Source organism: Branchiostoma lanceolatum, chromosome 7 (assembly GCF_035083965.1).
Source record: "Branchiostoma lanceolatum isolate klBraLanc5 chromosome 7, klBraLanc5.hap2, whole genome shotgun sequence".
Taxonomy (NCBI): Eukaryota; Metazoa; Chordata; class Leptocardii; order Amphioxiformes; family Branchiostomatidae; genus Branchiostoma; species Branchiostoma lanceolatum.
Window position 1 is genome coordinate 21,855,431 of NC_089728.1, and position 17,163 is coordinate 21,872,593.

At 42.1% G+C, this 17,163-nt stretch overlaps 1 protein-coding gene across 1 annotated transcript in view; it reads left to right on the top strand.

The window, feature by feature from the left end:
* Positions 1-12,336: 12,336 nt before the first annotated feature.
* LOC136438161 (integrin beta-like protein C) overlaps positions 12,337-17,163 on the top strand; it is a 44,625-nt gene continuing 39,798 nt past the window's right edge. The window contains exon 1 of the mRNA XM_066432888.1: positions 12,337-12,470. The gene's annotated coding sequence lies outside the window, so the exon portion shown is untranslated. The remainder of the gene's footprint in view (positions 12,471-17,163) is intronic.

Sequence of the window (17,163 nt, forward strand, 5' to 3'; positions counted from 1 at the left end):
CTCTCCCCAACGGCCCAACAGTGATAAGTCACAGGTAAGGTGAGGAAACACAAGTCGTATATGCGTGTCCTTCAAAAGAACACAATGGTCCTCCCAGCAGTGTATGACATGTCCTTGCTCTTAAAATTTTCTCATTTGTTCTGATGAACAGACGACAACTGTCCTCTGAAGGTCGGGTCCTTTTTCGAAAGTTATGCTGCCACTCTCATGACGTGTGTCAGGTCACAACTGTTACATAAGATGTTGCTTACGTCGTCTCTAGCTGGGTAAACTTTGGCCACAAGACACTTTCCTTGTAGAAATTCAAAATTGATATTTATCTCGAACAAGCTTGTCCAGTCGGGATATGACTAAGCTCTTTTGATAACCAAAGGTCATATACTACGTTTAGTCGTACTAGTGACGTGCATGCGCGGGATTTTACCCTTGCTGGGCATGCCAAGAAATCAAATTTGTTCACTTACAAGGTACAGTGTATTAGTATTTATTGCATACCCGGTAAACCGTATCAAGGCGTAACACACCAGGTTTGTACTGACGAGTACAAGCTGCATATCCGGACAGATTTATATGATCCACACACCGGGAAGGACCCCCTGCTCTTTTCGATACGTGCTTTGGGTTCTTTAACGTGCTCGAGGTGTGGCTCTCCTCAAACACGGGACCTCCAATTAACGTCCTTTCCGAGGGATGTGCCTAACCGAAGCTAGGTACTCATTTTCACCTGAGTAAAGTGGGGAAAGTCGTGTTAAGTGCCTTGTCCCAAGGGCACAGCGTCAATGGGACAAATCAGGGAACCCCGGATTCGAACTCGGTATCCCTGGGTTCTGGGGCCAAACACCCTGCCACTACGCCACCGCGATGCCGGCCGTTGTTCGATCGCGCATTACGCAGCTGCAATCATTACTGCCACTTTGTTGACCTGTGCCAGGCTAAAATTGTTCCACATAGTTTTAATGGTAATAATCTATATTGAACAAGCTCGTATAGTTTGCTCTTTTGTTCTGCTGAACAGTCCTTTGAAGGTCGGGTCCTTTGTTCGAAAGTTATGCTGCCACTTTGTTGACCTGTGTCAGGTCACAATTATTAAATCTATTATGTTATATGGCAGTGAAGTTTGGGGCAAGGACCATTTGAATGACAGGTGTCCGATTGAAACTATACAGAACCGTTTCTGTAAAAATATCCTTGGAGTGCACAGAAACTCCAGTAACATAGCAAGTAAAGCAGAGCTTGGAATGTTTCCGGTAGATTTAGATATGTCAATCCGCATAGTTAAGTACTGGTTGCGCCTCAGACAACTCGATCCTTTGACTCATCCTTTACAAGTAGATGCTCTATTGTATCAACAGTCTTCCCAAGTGAATAACAACAAGAAAAACTGGTTACAACATGTGAAAGATGTACTTGACAATAGCGGATACTCCTTTATCTGGAACGCCAACAATCTCGATCTAGACATACAACATATATGTACATTGTTAAGAAAAAGGCTGACCGACATTTACATTCAAAGTTTTCTTTATAAATTATCTATCGATGACAGTAAGTTAAGATTTTATAGGAATGTTAAAACAGAATACTCAATGGAAAAATATCTTTCCAACAAAGATTTTGAACAACGGTCCGCTGTGTGTAAGATACGAATAAGCGCACATCCACTAGAAATAGAAAAGGGTAGATATAAAAAGCTGCCCGCTCACGAGAGAATGTGTAAGTTTTGTACAATGAACGCAGTGGAAAATGAAATACATTTCATTTGCCAATGCCCTCTGTATGAGGCCGAAAGAAACGATTTATATAAAACAGCTGCCGTTAATTCTCCTAGCTTTTACCATTTGAATAGCTTACAAAAATCCATATCACTACTAAAATCAACAAACCCACTTACGATAAAAAACGTGGGTCTCTTCATTTTCCACTGCCTTCAAAAAAGAAGTCAAACCCAACCATAGTCAACCTTAGTTAACTTAGAACTTTGATAGTAGTCTAGATAACTATTTTTGATTCCCATGTATTTCCATGTACATGTTTGTCTGCAATTAGCCTTCGGGCATGAACTTGCAATAAAGTTATTATTAATTACAAGGTTTCCAGCAGGGCAAACTTTAGATTGAACATGGCAAAAATGATGCCAATGACTCTATATTAGACAAGTAACTTTGGACATCTTCTTGTAACGTTTGGCCAAAATAGATATTCCTTTTAAAATTTAATATTGATATCTATATTGAACAAGGTTGTCCTTCTGCGATGCAACTGAGTCACCTGGCTAGCCAAAGATGATATACTACGTTTATTCTTACTAATGCACATCTTACTAATGACGTGCATGCAAGTGATCTTACCCTTACTGAGCATATATAAGAACAGATAACGTTCGCAGATGCAATCATCACTGCCACTGTGTTGACCTGTGTGACGTCAGTACGGTTGCATAAGGTGCCAATTACACCGTTTAGGTTGGTCATGGCAAAAGAAATTGTGAATAACACTGTATGAGACAGACAATTTCGGACGTTTTGGTGAAATGTTTTGCCACGTAAGACGTTTTGAGAAATTACGTTGATATCTATTTTGAATCAAGTCGTCTTCCTGAGATATGAATAAGCTCTTTTGATGCCCGATGTGGGTCTCAAGATGATGAACTCCGCGCTGTCATGCATGCTCGACAGGGTCCTGTGCTGACATTTGTATCATCTCACATGAGATGAACTGAACTGAGCTGAAATTGATAATTTGATCGCCGAAAGACATATTTGTATCACGCAAGCCAACTCCCAGCAGACAAGTCCACCTCTGCCCTTTTTACACAAAGACATAGACAGACGACTATCTTCAAAAGGTTACACAATGTACAGGGAGTCTTTTACTTCCACTGAATGGTTCTTCAATTAAGCTTGAAAATGGCAAACCTTTGAGAAGTACTTGAGAAATATGTTAAAGAAGAACGTACACATAATTGTCGTACAGATTGTGAGTTTTCGTTCAGACGGGACAGAATGGGCAAAGTCAGACGTTGTTAATCACACCCTTTTGACTCTTACAATAGAGCTCTGTATCACTCACTCACTCATGACCCATGACCTCAGTGGTCGTAGGGGCGTCATGACAGCCAGCCGCAATGATGATGCTTTAGCTCTGATTAGTAAGGCCTAAGAAAAGAATACTGTGTTTCCAGTTACGCGACCGCACCTTGCAAAAACCTGCCGACTCTATCGTTTTTTTTTGGTCGGCGTTTTTTGGGAAAGGCAAGGGATTTTCGATCTGACATCTGAATGCTGAAATTTAAAACAGACTTCGTGCATTTCACACTCTGTTAACAGATGAGGACTTCAAATAGTTCAGGAGAATGTGTGATAAACATTGTACTTCTTTATTAACTTTATCAAGATAGCTGTATATCTGTTTAATTACAATATCATGATGGATATGCCTCACTCAGTGCCTGATGCATTCCAGTTTTGAATTGTTAATTAGATATTTTAGTTGCACAACTTCTGTCAAAATTTGAAAAATTAAGGAAATTTTTACCTACCGATCCTGATCTTTTTTCTGACTAAAACCGGATATTGACAGAATTGTTTTTCTTAGGCCTCATGACAAAGGTCCCGCAAACAGTCACATCGGACGATTAGTTTAAGATCAGATCAGTCAGAAATCTCTCACCTCTTGAGAAGGCCACGCTTATAAACGACCTTTGCCCTACATATACATGTACAATGTAGCTGCTACTCTCTGTAGCTATAGCAAAGTCAGGAGCAAAGATCACTTTCATGTAACGTGTTCTGTCCGGTCACAAACACAACGTTGACAATAGTCTACAAATGTACATCATGACCGAACTTTCATCAGATTGTGACGTCATACACGGAATTGTTCCACTGCCCGCGAACACCTATGAAACTTCGATCGACCACTTCGCTTCTCTGCTGTCGATATCTGTTTCTATCTGTCATGTATATAGACTGTAACTGTAAATAAATTGACCCCAGGTTTGCGCTACTGGAAGGCTATATGATTTATTTTCTTAAGACGTTCTCTAGTACACTTTAAAATCAATGGCTACGTGACGCACTGTTTAAATGAATGGTATATCCTTGATATCGTTCGCCTTCAGGTCTTTTATATTGTTGGGGGTTGGGGTACGGGTGGGAGATTTGGCGAAGTTGTTCTTTGTTCTTGATTACCAAAAATTAGAGAAAGGACAGGTTATTTCAATAGGAACATAACGCTGTAGGAAAACTTTTAAAACTACGGCGTTATGCTCCTATTTAAAGAATGGCATAGTGGTTAGGGCTTCTGACTGGGAATGGTACTTACACCTATTCCCTTACACGACGTGGATGAGAATTTTTAGTACCTAAATTCGGTTAGGGACGTCCTCTGAGATGGGACGTAAAATCGGAGGCCCCTTCTGATGTAGGGTCCATCCCGGTGTGGGTGGAGCAAACCTTACAGCCCGGTCTCGTACAGCTTGTACCTGCTGTACAAAACTGGTATGTTACGCATAAAGGCGGTTTGCCGATTTATGGAAATAGACAAACATACAAACATACAAACATACAAACATACAAACATACAAACATACAAACATACAAACATACAAACATACAAACATACAAACATACAAACATACAAACATACAAACATACAAACATACAAACATACAAACATACAAACATACAAACATACAAACATACAAACATACAAACCCCAGACAGCGCTCACGCAAACCGCAAATGTGACAAACGAGGATGTTATCAACAAAGTTGGACAAGCTGAGAGACCCTATGACAACTTTTCTGAGCTGATAGTTATATCCGACACTTACGTCAAGATCTTACCACCTTTAACAGCGCAAGAATGTACGATGGGAAAATAACAAAAATAATTGATACGGATCATGTTAGCATAGGCACAAGGAGAAGGGAAGTTCCGTAAAAACTAGAAACTCTCAACAACGGCCCATCAGTGATGAGTCACAGGTAAGGTAAGGACAACCAGTCGCACACGCGAGTCCTTCAAAAGAGCAGAATTAATGGTCCTCTCAGCAGTGTATGACATGTCCTCGCCCGCATAATTTTCTCTTTTGTTCTTCTGAACAGACAACTGGTCTGACCGCTTCCAAAATCATATCCAGTTGCTTGATTAACTGTTATTTGGCGTATTCTTAACAAAGTTGGACAAGCTATGAGACCCTATGACAATTTTTTTGATCTGATACTTATGACCCAGGCTTGTGTCCAGATCTTCCCACCTTTTACAGCGCGATGTTACGCAAGGATAGTAGTACGGTGGGAAAATAACAACAAGAATATTTCAATCACAGGTATTTAAAATTTAAGTCACAGGTAATAATATAAGGTGAGGACCACGAGTCGTACACGCGTGTCCTTCACAAAAGCACAATGGTCCTCTCAGCAGTGTATGACATGTCCTCGCCCGCAAAATTTACTCTTTTGTTCTTCTGAACAGAAAACTGTCCTTTCAAGGTCAGGTCCTTTGTTTGAAAGTTATGCTGCCACTCACAATTGTTACATAAGGTGTTAATTACGTCGTTTCTAGCTGGGCAAACTTTAGGTTGATCAAGGCAAAATTATGCGAATGAAGCCTCTTTAGACAAGTAACTTTGGACATATTCTTGTAACGTTTGGCCAAAATAGATATTCCTTTTAGAAATTTGATATTGATATCTATAGTTAAAAAGGTCGTCCTTCTGCGATGCAACTGAGTCACTGGGATAGCCAAAGATGATATACTACGTTTAGTCTTACTAGTGACGTGCATGCAAGTGATTTTACCCTTACTGAGCATATATAAACAACAGATTGCGTTCGCAGATACAATAATTACTACCACTGTGTTGACCTGCGTGAGGTCACCACAGTTATATAAGGTGCTGCCCATTGCGAACCAAATTGTGAATAACACTGTATGAGACAGGCAATTTCGGACATTTTGGTGAAATATTTTGCCACATTAGACGTTTTGAGAAATTACAGTGATATCTATTTTGAATGAAGTCGTCTTTCTGGGATATGAAAAAGCTCTTTTGATACCCGATGTGGGTCTTCAACATGATGAACTCCGCCGTGGAGACATTTGTGTCACCGCACAGGGGATGAACTGTGCTGAATCTTAATTGATAGCCGAAAGCCATGTATTTTATCACGCAAGGACAGATCGATCAGCATGCCTTCCAGAACTATCTTAAAAGTGACAGAGAGTCTTTTACTTCCACTGAATGGTTCTAAACTTGAAATACCGTTGAAAAGTACTTGAGAAATTTGCCGAAGAAATACGTACACATTATTGTCGTACAGATTGTGAGGCTCAGATGAATCGACAAAGAATGCGTAAGTTTTCGTTAAGACGGGACGGAATGGGCAAAGTGAATAAGTGACAAACGAGGATATTATCAACAAAGTTGGACAAGCTGAGAGACCCTATGACAACTTTTCTGAGCTGATATTTATGCCCGACACTTATGTCATTCCAACCTTTCACAGCGCGATATTACGCAAGGATAGTATATGGCCTCCGCCGGTCAGTATTGACCATGGTAAAATCCTAATTCACAACAGCCCCACAGCATCGACTATGGCTAAACAGCCCTATACGAGAATGGCAGTCTCTGCCACAAAAATCACATCTGTAAGTGGACTCAGTTCTGTTGCAAAGCTCTTTTCTGCGGATCCGCTTTTCTTCTACGCTGTGCATCAGCCTGTCTCCTCCTGATTTGAGCTGTCTGAACAGTGTGCAAGGATAGTAGTACGTTGGCAAAATAACAAAAAGAATGAATACGGATCATGTTAGCATAGGCACAAAGAGAAAGGAATATCAGAAACACGAGAAACTCTCCCCAATGACCCAACAGGGATAAGTCACAGGTAAGGCAAGGACAACGAGTCGTACACGCGTGTCCTTCACAAAAGCACAATGGTCCTCTCAGCAGTGTATGACATGTCCTCGCCCGCATAATGTTTGCTCTTTTGTTCTTCTGAACAGACGACAACTGTCCCTAGAAGGTCGGGTCCTTTTTTCGAAAGTTATGCTGCCACTCTGTTGACGTATGTCAGGTCACAATTGGTGTTAATTACGTCGTTTCCAACTGGCCAAACTATAGCTTGATCATGGCAAAAATTATGCGAATGAACCCTCTTTAGACAAGTAACTTTGGACATATTGTTCTAACGTTTGGCCAAAATAGATATTCTTTAAGAAGTTTGATATTGATATCTATAATGAACAAGTTCGTCCTTCTGCGATGTCATTTTGATGGCCAAAGATGATTATACTACGTTTAGTCTTACTGGTGACGTGCATGCAAGTGATTCTACCCTTACTGAGCATATGTAAAAACAGATAACGTTCATAGATGCAATCATTACTGCCACTGTGTTGACCTACGTGAGGTCACCACAGTTACATAAGGTGAAAATTACAAAGTTAGGCTGCCCATGGCAAAACAAATTGTGAATAACCCTGTATGAGACAGGCAATTTCGGACATTTTGGTGAAATGTTTTTCCACCTTAGACGTTTTGAGATATTACAGTGATATCTATTTTGAATGAAGTCGTCTTTCTGGGATATGAAAAAGCTCTTTTGATACCCGATGTGGGTCTTCAACATGATGAACTAGACATTTGAGCTGAATTTAATAGCCGAAAGCCATGTATTTTATCACGCAAGGACAGATCGATCAGCATGCCACCTCCAAAAGACAAGTCCACCTCTGCCCTTTCAAAGACATAGACTGACAACTGTCTTACGAGTGTCAGAGAGCCTTTTACTTCCACTGAATGATTCGTCACTTGAAATACCGTTGAAACGTACTTGAGAAATATATCGAAGAAGAACGTACACATTATTGTCGTACAGATTGTGGGGCTCCGATGAATTGATAAAAATGCTTAAATTTTCGTTAAGACGGGACGGAATGGGCAAAGTCAGACGTTGTTAATTACACCCTTTTGACTCTTACAATAGAATTCTGCATAGCAAGGCCTAAGAAAAGAATATTGTGTTTCCAGTTACGCAACCGAACCTTGCAAAAACCTACCGACTCTATCGTGTTTTTGTTGGTCGGCCTTTTTTTGGAAAGGCAAGGGATTTTCGATCTGACATCTGAATGCTGAAATCTAAAACAGCCTTCGTGCATTTCATACTCTGTTAACAGATGAGGACTTCAAATAGTTGAGAAGAATGTGTGATAAACATTGTACTTATTTTTCAGTTTATCAATATAGTTGTCTATCTGTTTAATTACGTATCATGATGAATATACCACACTGAGTGCCTGATGCATTCCAGTTTTGAATTGTTAATTAGATATTGTAGTTGCATCAGTTCTGTCAAAATTTGAAAAATTAAAGGAATTTCTACCTTCTGATCCTAATCTTTTTCCTGACTGAAACCAGAAACACAAAATTGTTTTTCTTAGGCCCCATGAAACCGGTCCCGCAGAGAGTCACATCGGACGATTAGTTTAAGATCAGTCAGAAATCTCTCTCCTCTTGAGAAGGCCACGCTTATAAACGACCTTTGCCCTACATGTACATGAACAATGTAGCTGCTACTCTCTGTGGCTATAGCAAAGTCAGGAGCAAAGATCACTTTCATGTTGACATTACGTGTTCCGTCCAGTCACAAATGAAATGATGATACTAGTCTACAAAAAAACGTCATGACCGAACTTTCACCAGATTGTGACGTTATAAACGGAATTGTTCCACCGCCGCCGAACACCTATGAAATTTCGATCGACCACTTCGCTATCTGCTGTCCATATCTGTTTCTATCGGTCATGTATATGGACCGTAACTGTAAATAGAGTGACCTCAGGTTTACGCCACCAGAAGGCTACGTGATTTATTTTCTTAAGACGTTCTCTAGTACACTTTAAAATTATAATGGATACGTTCTGCACTGAATGGGATGTCCTTGGTATCGTTTGCTTTCAGGTATTTTGTATTGTTGGGGGGGCATATGACGTATTTCGTCTTAGTTCTTGATTACCGAAAGTTTAGAAAAAAGACGAATTCTTTCAATAGGAACATGCAGCTGCAGGAAAACAAGTTTGGTGGTTAGGTTACTGAATTCAAGAATTTAAACTCAAGATGTTGGGTTTGAATCCAAGCAGGCCCGAAAGTTATGCCCCTAGGAATGATACTTTACACCAAGGAGGATAGTATTTTTAATTTAAAGTTTACACTTATTCACAAACAAACAAACAAATAAACAAACAAACAAACCCTAGACACCGCTCACGCAAACTGCATGAGTGACAAACGAGGATATTCTTAACAAAGTTGGTCAAGCTGAGAGACCCTATGACAACTTTTCTGAGCTGATAGTTATGACCAAGACTTGTCTCAAGATCTTCCCACCTTTCACAGTGCGATGTTACACAAGGATAGTAGTGCGGTGGGAAAATAACAAAAAGAATGAATACGGATCATGTTAGCATAATATTAGGCACAAAGACAAGGGAAGGTCAGAAAAAACTAGAAACTCTCCCCAATGGCCCAACAGTGATAAGTCACAGGTAAGGTGAGGAAACACAAGTCGTATATGCGTGTCCTTCAAAAGAACACAATGGTCATCCCAGCAGTGTATGACATGTCCTTGCTCTTAAAATTTTCTCATTTGTTCTGATGAACAGACGACAACTGTCCTCTGAAGGTCGGGTCCTTTTTCGAAAGTTATGCTGCCACTCTCATGACGTGTGTCAGGTCACAACTGTTACATAAGATGTTGCTTACGTCGTCTCTAGCTGGGTAAACTTTGGCCACAAGACACTTTCCTTGTAGAAATTCAAAATTGATATTTATCTCGAACAAGCTTGTCCAGTCGGGATATGACTAAGCTCTTTTGATAACCAAAGGTCATATACTACGTTTAGTCGTACTAGTGACGTGCATGCGAGGGATTTTACCCTTGCTGGGCATGCCAAGAAATTAAATTTGTTCACTTACAAGGTACAGTGTATTAGTATTTATTGCATACCCGGTAAACCGTATCAAGGCGTAACACACCAGGTTTGTACTGACGAGTACAAGCTGCATATCCGGACAGATTTATATGATCCACACACCGGGAAGGACCCCTGCTCTTTTCGATACGTGCTTTGGGTTCTTTAACGTGCTCGAGGTGTGGCTCTCCTCAAACACGGGACCTCCAATTAACGTCCTTTCCGAGGGATGTGCCTAACCGAAGCTAGGTACTCATTTTCACCTGAGTAAAGTGGGGAAAGTCGTGTTAAGTGCCTTTTCCCAAGGGCACAACGTCAATGGACAAATCAGGGAACCCCGGATTCGAACTCGGTATCCCTGAGTTCTGGGGCCAAACACCCTGCCACTACGCCACCGCGATGCCGGCCTTTGTTCGATCGCGCATTACGTAGCTGCAATCATTACTGCCACTTTGTTGACCTGTGCCAGGCTACCATTGTTCCACATAATTTTAATGTTAATAATCTATATTGAACAAGCTCGTATAGTTTGCTCTTTTGTTCTGCTGAACAGTCCTTTGAAGGTCGGGTCATTTGTTCGAAAGTTATGCTGCCACTCTGTTGACCTGTGTCAGGTCACAATTATTAATTACAAGGTTTCCAGCAGGGCAAACTTTAGATTGAACATGGCAAAAATGATGCCAATGACTCTATATTAGACAGGTAACTTTGGACATCTTCTTGTACCGTTTGGCCAAAATAGATATTCCTTTTAAAATTTAATATTGATATCTATATTGAACAAGGTTGTCCTTCTGCGATGCAACTGAGTCACCTGGCTAGCCAAAGATGATATACTACGTTTATTCTTACTAATGCACATCTTACTAATGACGTGCATGCAAGTGATCTTACCCTTACTGAGCATATATAAGAACAGATAACGTTCGCAGATGCAATCATCACTGCCACTGTGTTGACCTGTGTGACGTCAGTACGGTTGCATAAGGTGCCAATTACACCGTTTAGGTTGGTCATGGCAAAAGAAATTGTGAATAACACTGTATGAGACAGACAATTTCGGACGTTTTGGTGAAATGTTTTGCCACGTAAGACGTTTTGAGAAATTACGTTGATATCTATTTTGAATCAAGTCGTCTTCCTGAGATATGAATAAGCTCTTTTGATGCCCGATGTGAGTCTCAAGATGATGAACTCCGCGCTGTCATGCATGCTCGACAGGGTCCTGTGCTGACAATTGTATCATCTCACATGAGATGAACTGAACTGAGCTGAAATTGATAATTTGATCGCCGAAAGACATATTTGTATCACGCAAGCCACCTCCCAGCAGACAAGTCCACCTCTGCCCTTTTTACACAAAGACATAGACAGACGACTATCTTCAAAAGGTTACACAATGTACAGGGAGTCTTTTACTTCCACTGAATGGTTCTTCAATTAAGCTTGAAAATGGCAAACCTTTGAGAAGTACTTGAGAAATATGTTAAAGATGAACGTACACATAATTGTCGTACAGATTGTGAGTTTTCGTTCAGACGGGACAGAATGGGCAAAGTCAGACGTTGTTAATCACACCCTTTTGACTCTTACAATAGAGCTCTGTATCACTCACTCACTCATGACCCATGACCTCAGTGGTCGTAGGGGCGTCATGACAGCCAGTCGCAATGATGATGCTTGAGCTCTGATTAGTAAGGCCTAAGAAAAGAATATTGTGTTTCCAGTTACGCGACCGCACCTTGCAAAAACCTGCCGACTCTATCGGATTTTTTTGGTCGGCGTTTTTTGGGAAAGGCAAGGGATTTTCGATCTGACATCTGAATGCTGAAATTTAAAACAGCCTTCGTGCATTTCACACTCTGTTAACAGATGAGGACTTCAAATAGTTCAGAAGAATGTGTGATAAACATTGTACTTCTTTATTAACTTTATTAGAATAGCTGTATATCTGTTTAATTACAATATCATGATGGATATGCCACACTGAGTGCCTGATGCATTCCAGTTTTGAATTGTTAATTAGATATTTTAGTTGCACCACTTCTGCCAAAATTTGAAAAATTAAGGAAATTTTACCTACCGATCCTGATCTTTTTTCTGACTAAAACCAGATATTGACAGAATTGTTTTTCTTAGGCCTCATGACAAAGGTCCCGCAGAGAGTCACATCGGACGATTAGTTTAAGATCAGTCAGAAATCTCTCACCTCTTGAGAAGGCCACGCTTATAAACGACCTTTGCCCTACATGTACATATTTTAGTTATATTACTTCTGTCAAAATTAAGGGCATTTCTACCTACTGATCGTAATCTTTTTCCTGACTGAAACCAGAAACACAAAATTGTTTTTCTTAGGCCTCGTGAAACCGGTCCCGTAGAGAGTTACATCAGACGATTAGTTTAAGATCAGATCAGTCAGAAATCTCTCCTCTTAAGAAGGCCACGCTCTCAATCGCAACGTTCAGCGTAGAGGTCATATCTGTCTAAAGGTAAGTCGCAGGAAAATCATATTTATCCTTAGCCGTAAATTATCTATATGATAATGTTATTGATCTCATAGCCTATGGAAGACATTCTGCAGCAAGGTTATTTACAGCTTACGGACGCGCGCTTCCAAGCTATCCACAAAAATGGCAGTGCTGAAATTTCGGGAGTATTTCATAAATTACCGTTATGGCGTGGATTTCACCGAATGTTCCGCTCGGACTAAGTCAGGTCGAATTTCAACATGTCTCTTACCTCACAAGGCACACAAAGCGTATAAACGTTTGTCTTCGTTGAGCGTTCCGTCAAATTTTAGATCGCTGCCCTGAAGGAAAAGTGTCAAAAGGCGAGGCGAGAAAGACATGAATAAGAGAGAAGCTAGAACGGTGACCAGAGCTGTGTGGTTCGATTCTTGTTTACCTTAATCTATGAAATCTACGAAGACATTGCCAAAATGTTTGATGAGGAAGTATTTCGTATCTCAACCGTAAAAAAATTGGGTAGGTTATCTATAGGAGAGCAAGGTTATGTACCTTGAGTCCTGAGCCCTAAAGTCGACAAGCACACTTAAAGTCGCCGCCAATTGTCTAAGGTTTTTCATTCTCTCTAGCCAAAGATTGTTGGTTTTCAAAAAGGCATCGGATACGGCATAAAGATCACAATCATTTGAGTTTTGGTGGATATTCATTTAACACTTCATAGTTTGTAACTATACCCCGCAATTTGAGTTGCCCCCTTTATTCTGAGTAGGCCGAGGACTTATTTAACCTGTATTGAAGTTATTGAACTCTAATATCTTAAGTGAGGTTGGGGTAACTATACTAACAATGAAGGATTTTCATGAGTCGTCTTAAGAGTCATGCCCTGACCAACGGTAAAGTTTAGATTATAAGAAAAATCATCTGGATCCGGATCCTTGAAAAGTCTTCAACATTGCTTCCCTGAAAAATAGACTGCCCGTGCATGGGCATACACGTACCAGTTCCCCGGCTCTACCGGGACTATAGGCCGCCAAAAAATTTCCTCGAGCGCGTAGTCTTGGTGGCCTGTTAGCCGGTTGGCAGACACAATTTCCTTAAGCCTCGTCACATTTCATGAATTGAGCTCGGCCGACGTGTCGGTGAGCTCCAAACGTGCATCTTCGGCCGAAGTACGGTCGACGTCCTGTCGATTACGCGACTTTCGGGCGACACTGGAAGCTGCGCTTAAATTTAGCGAGGCGACGATTTTTGAACTCGCAGAGCTCGTCAACAGGTTGCCAGCAGCCCTCCCGAGCATTTCCTGCGCTCGGCCAATAGTCGGGTGGCTATCCAAAGATTTTAGACCCTTTTTTGTCGGTCGGACGTCGCCAGAACTCGTCGGCCTCGCGCGAGCCTTCTGGAATTCCGCCCGACTTTTGGAAAGTTGGGAGTCCTTCGGGCGAGGGCTGTGCTGGTGTCGCTGGGAGCTTGGACAGGTTCCGGCCGAACTCCTCCTGTCAGCTAATCATTTTGACACCTAGGTTGAACATGTGCTATTATTTTTTGGGGGGATAAAATACTTTTTGTTGTAAGGTTGCTTGTACAGAAAACTTAACGACAGCTGGTTTCACAACTTAAGCTAACGAACAATATACTTTCATTGTTTCCGTCCACTCCACTAATGGCAAATGGCCGGACATGCCCTACATAATTCTCACAACTCAGAAATCAAAGTTGATCTAGCCCCCTTTGCAGACCCTGAGAGCCAGCCCCCGTGTATTCGGCGCGATCACCCAGCGCACGCGCGCCTGAGCTTCACCGGCCCCACTATTCCGCTAGCCGCGGCAATACGATATCCGCAGCAAACAGAAGCTGGCCCGATAAATTAAAAATCACGAATCAGCGCTCCCCGAAAAAATTAACACCGGCTCCGCCCGCAAAGGAGGCTAAAGTCGATCTAGGTATTGGCCTTTTACAAGGTTAGTCGATTCCTTTCGATAACTTCCACTGCACGAAATGGCCTCGTTTCCCGGCGTATACGTACAGGGATTCCTCCGGAAATATTCCATATCCCGGTGCGGATTTAGCGTATCCGATATGATTAACGGATACGCTAAATCCGCACCGGGATATGGAATATTTCCGGAGGAATCCCTGTACGTATATGCCGGGATACGAGGCCATTTCGTGCAGTGTTCGTTCGCGTCAAAGAGACGGTACCGTCGTATGGGGGATCTATAATTATTAGTGTTCGACGGAGGTCACCCGAGTCTCGTCCAGTGTGTGACATACGATCGATGCTTGGGTGATTTTGACATTCGGTGAGCTCCGACCGATCTATAAATTCGGCCGGCGTTCGCTTGAATCGTAACGCCGGCTTGAGGCCGCCATTTCACCAGACAGCGCTCTCACTGCGACCTTAGCTGGATATGTGTAGCCCTTGATTTCATAATTGGAATATCATGCAAAATGTAAAAGTAAGACTGAAGCACTTTAAAACACACAAAGGCTCAAATTGCAAAGCGTTGAAAATTGCATTTTATCTATGGAATTCGCTGAGCGGTCTGGGTCAATTTCAGGTCGCTGAGAGAGCGCGGCGAGGTCGCCGCATGGCGGCTTGTTAGTCCTGAAGCAGCCGAAGAGCTGACCTGTGTAGGTCATGGCCACAAGATGGCGCGCGCTTCCTGGCTTTTCCATTGCAAGTTGGAGCCGCTTGTTTTGGGCTGCAGATTAATAGCATAAAAATCCTATTGTGAAAATCACAACTCGGTAAAGATACAAGTATGTGCCCCCATTTATCCTGGGCGTGTCCCTGTGGTGTAGTGGACTGCGCCTCTGCCACTTGCTAGTAGCCCGTGTTCGCGCCCGGGGAGGACACGTCTGGATAAGATGCGCATCTAGTCATACAAGACTTTATTAAAATGATGCATACCTCTGAAATAGTAAGGTAGTTACACACACCCCACTCCCAGTAGACTGCCAGGACTTTGATTAATTGAAGCCACTTGTTTTGGGCTGCAGATTACAATCATGCAAATCCTATTACGAAAATCACAACTTGGTAAAGATCCAAGTATGTGCCCCCATTTATCCTGGGCAATGGGATAGATGTAAGTTGTCTTTTGTCCTGTTGAGGACCAACGTAACATTCCTGAAAGGTTAGTCTTTGTCCGCGATCGAGTCATTACTGTCGCTATTTTGACCTGGGGTCAACCCTGTTGAATAAAGTGTTGGCAGCAACAGAAAAAAAACAAATCCTCTTGTGCCGCCATGCAAATAAACTAAAATGGAGCTAACAAAGCATCGATATCGTTCTTCATAATCGCCAAACAGATCTTCGGGGCTCAAACCGTGACTGGTTCTGACTGACGTAGGCCCCATATTCCACAAGACGCACCACGCTGCTACAAAATACTGTAAATGCAGAAATGTTCGCGGTGGTTTTATGTTCGCGGTTTTTGCGGCGACGTTTCGACGCTAACATTTTTGTCCAATACTGTAGCAGTATGTGACTATAGCACTGCCGCAAACAAAAAACCACCGCAAACACTCCATTCGCCTTAGCGCGAAACAAAAACCACGCGAACATAAATGCATTTACAGTATTGGCCAGAGTTCCCAGAGAGCGTCGAAACCCCAGAAAAACCTGCTCAAGTGTAATCTCTTCGGCGATCCTCGAGCAACTTAAATGAGCGACCAAAGATTTGACAGATGACTCTAGGCATTTCAGAGAAAAAGACCAATCTTTTTAACGTGTTTCTGTGTTTTAAAGTAATATATATATCAGGTGTATTTATATATATATATCAGGTGTATTTGCAGCCAGTGCCACAGGCAGGTACCCAATGTGTAGGGTAATGAGGCTGTTTAACGTGTAATGCTTTTATGTCTTGCATCATATTCAAATTATGAAATGAAATGGAAAAATTAGTCCAATTTTGGTCACTGTACGGTCGCTCAGCGCGTGTCTTTTAAGCCCCCCTCTCACTGGACCCGCGTTACGTGGGCACTCTGGTCAATTTTAGGTCGCAGAGAGAGCGTTGCGAGAGCGCCCCCTAGCGATTGTTAATCGTGGGGCAGCCGAGAAGCTGATCTGTGTAGGTCCTACCCCCATTCCACTTGATGGCGCTCTCGCAGCGCAGTGAGAGGGCCGACCTCCCCGAAAACGTTGAAATTAAAGTGACATGGGCGTCCTGAAAAGACGTATAGGGTTGGCGCCCATCTCCATTTCTATAGCCCTTGGGCCACACACATTTGTGAAAGTCACTACGTATGCAGCAGGGGGCTGATCCGCTGGTAGTGATGTGTGTGTTTAACTACGTACCATACTCTTTCTCAAATGCTGAGTGCTAAGCAGAGAAAGCAGTATGTACCATTTGTAAAGTCTTTAGTATGACCCGCGGCCGGGGTTCGAACTCACGACCTACCGTGTACAAGGCGAACACTAGCTCTACCAACTAGGCCATTGCACCGGCACCGAAAACGTGCTCAAATGGAAACTCTCCGGCGACCCTTGCGCGATCAAAATCTCAATGTCAACAACTTTTATGGGTGACAAAAGATTTGACATATCACTCAACGAATTCTAGAGATAAAGAACGATTTTCAAAACCGTTTTGTGTGTTTTGCTGTCTTTTAAGTCATGCCTTTACCTCTTGTCATCAAGGGGAAAACAGATTCAATTTTGGTCGCTGCACGGTCCCTCAGTGTGTGTGTTAAGTTATATATATGTTCAACT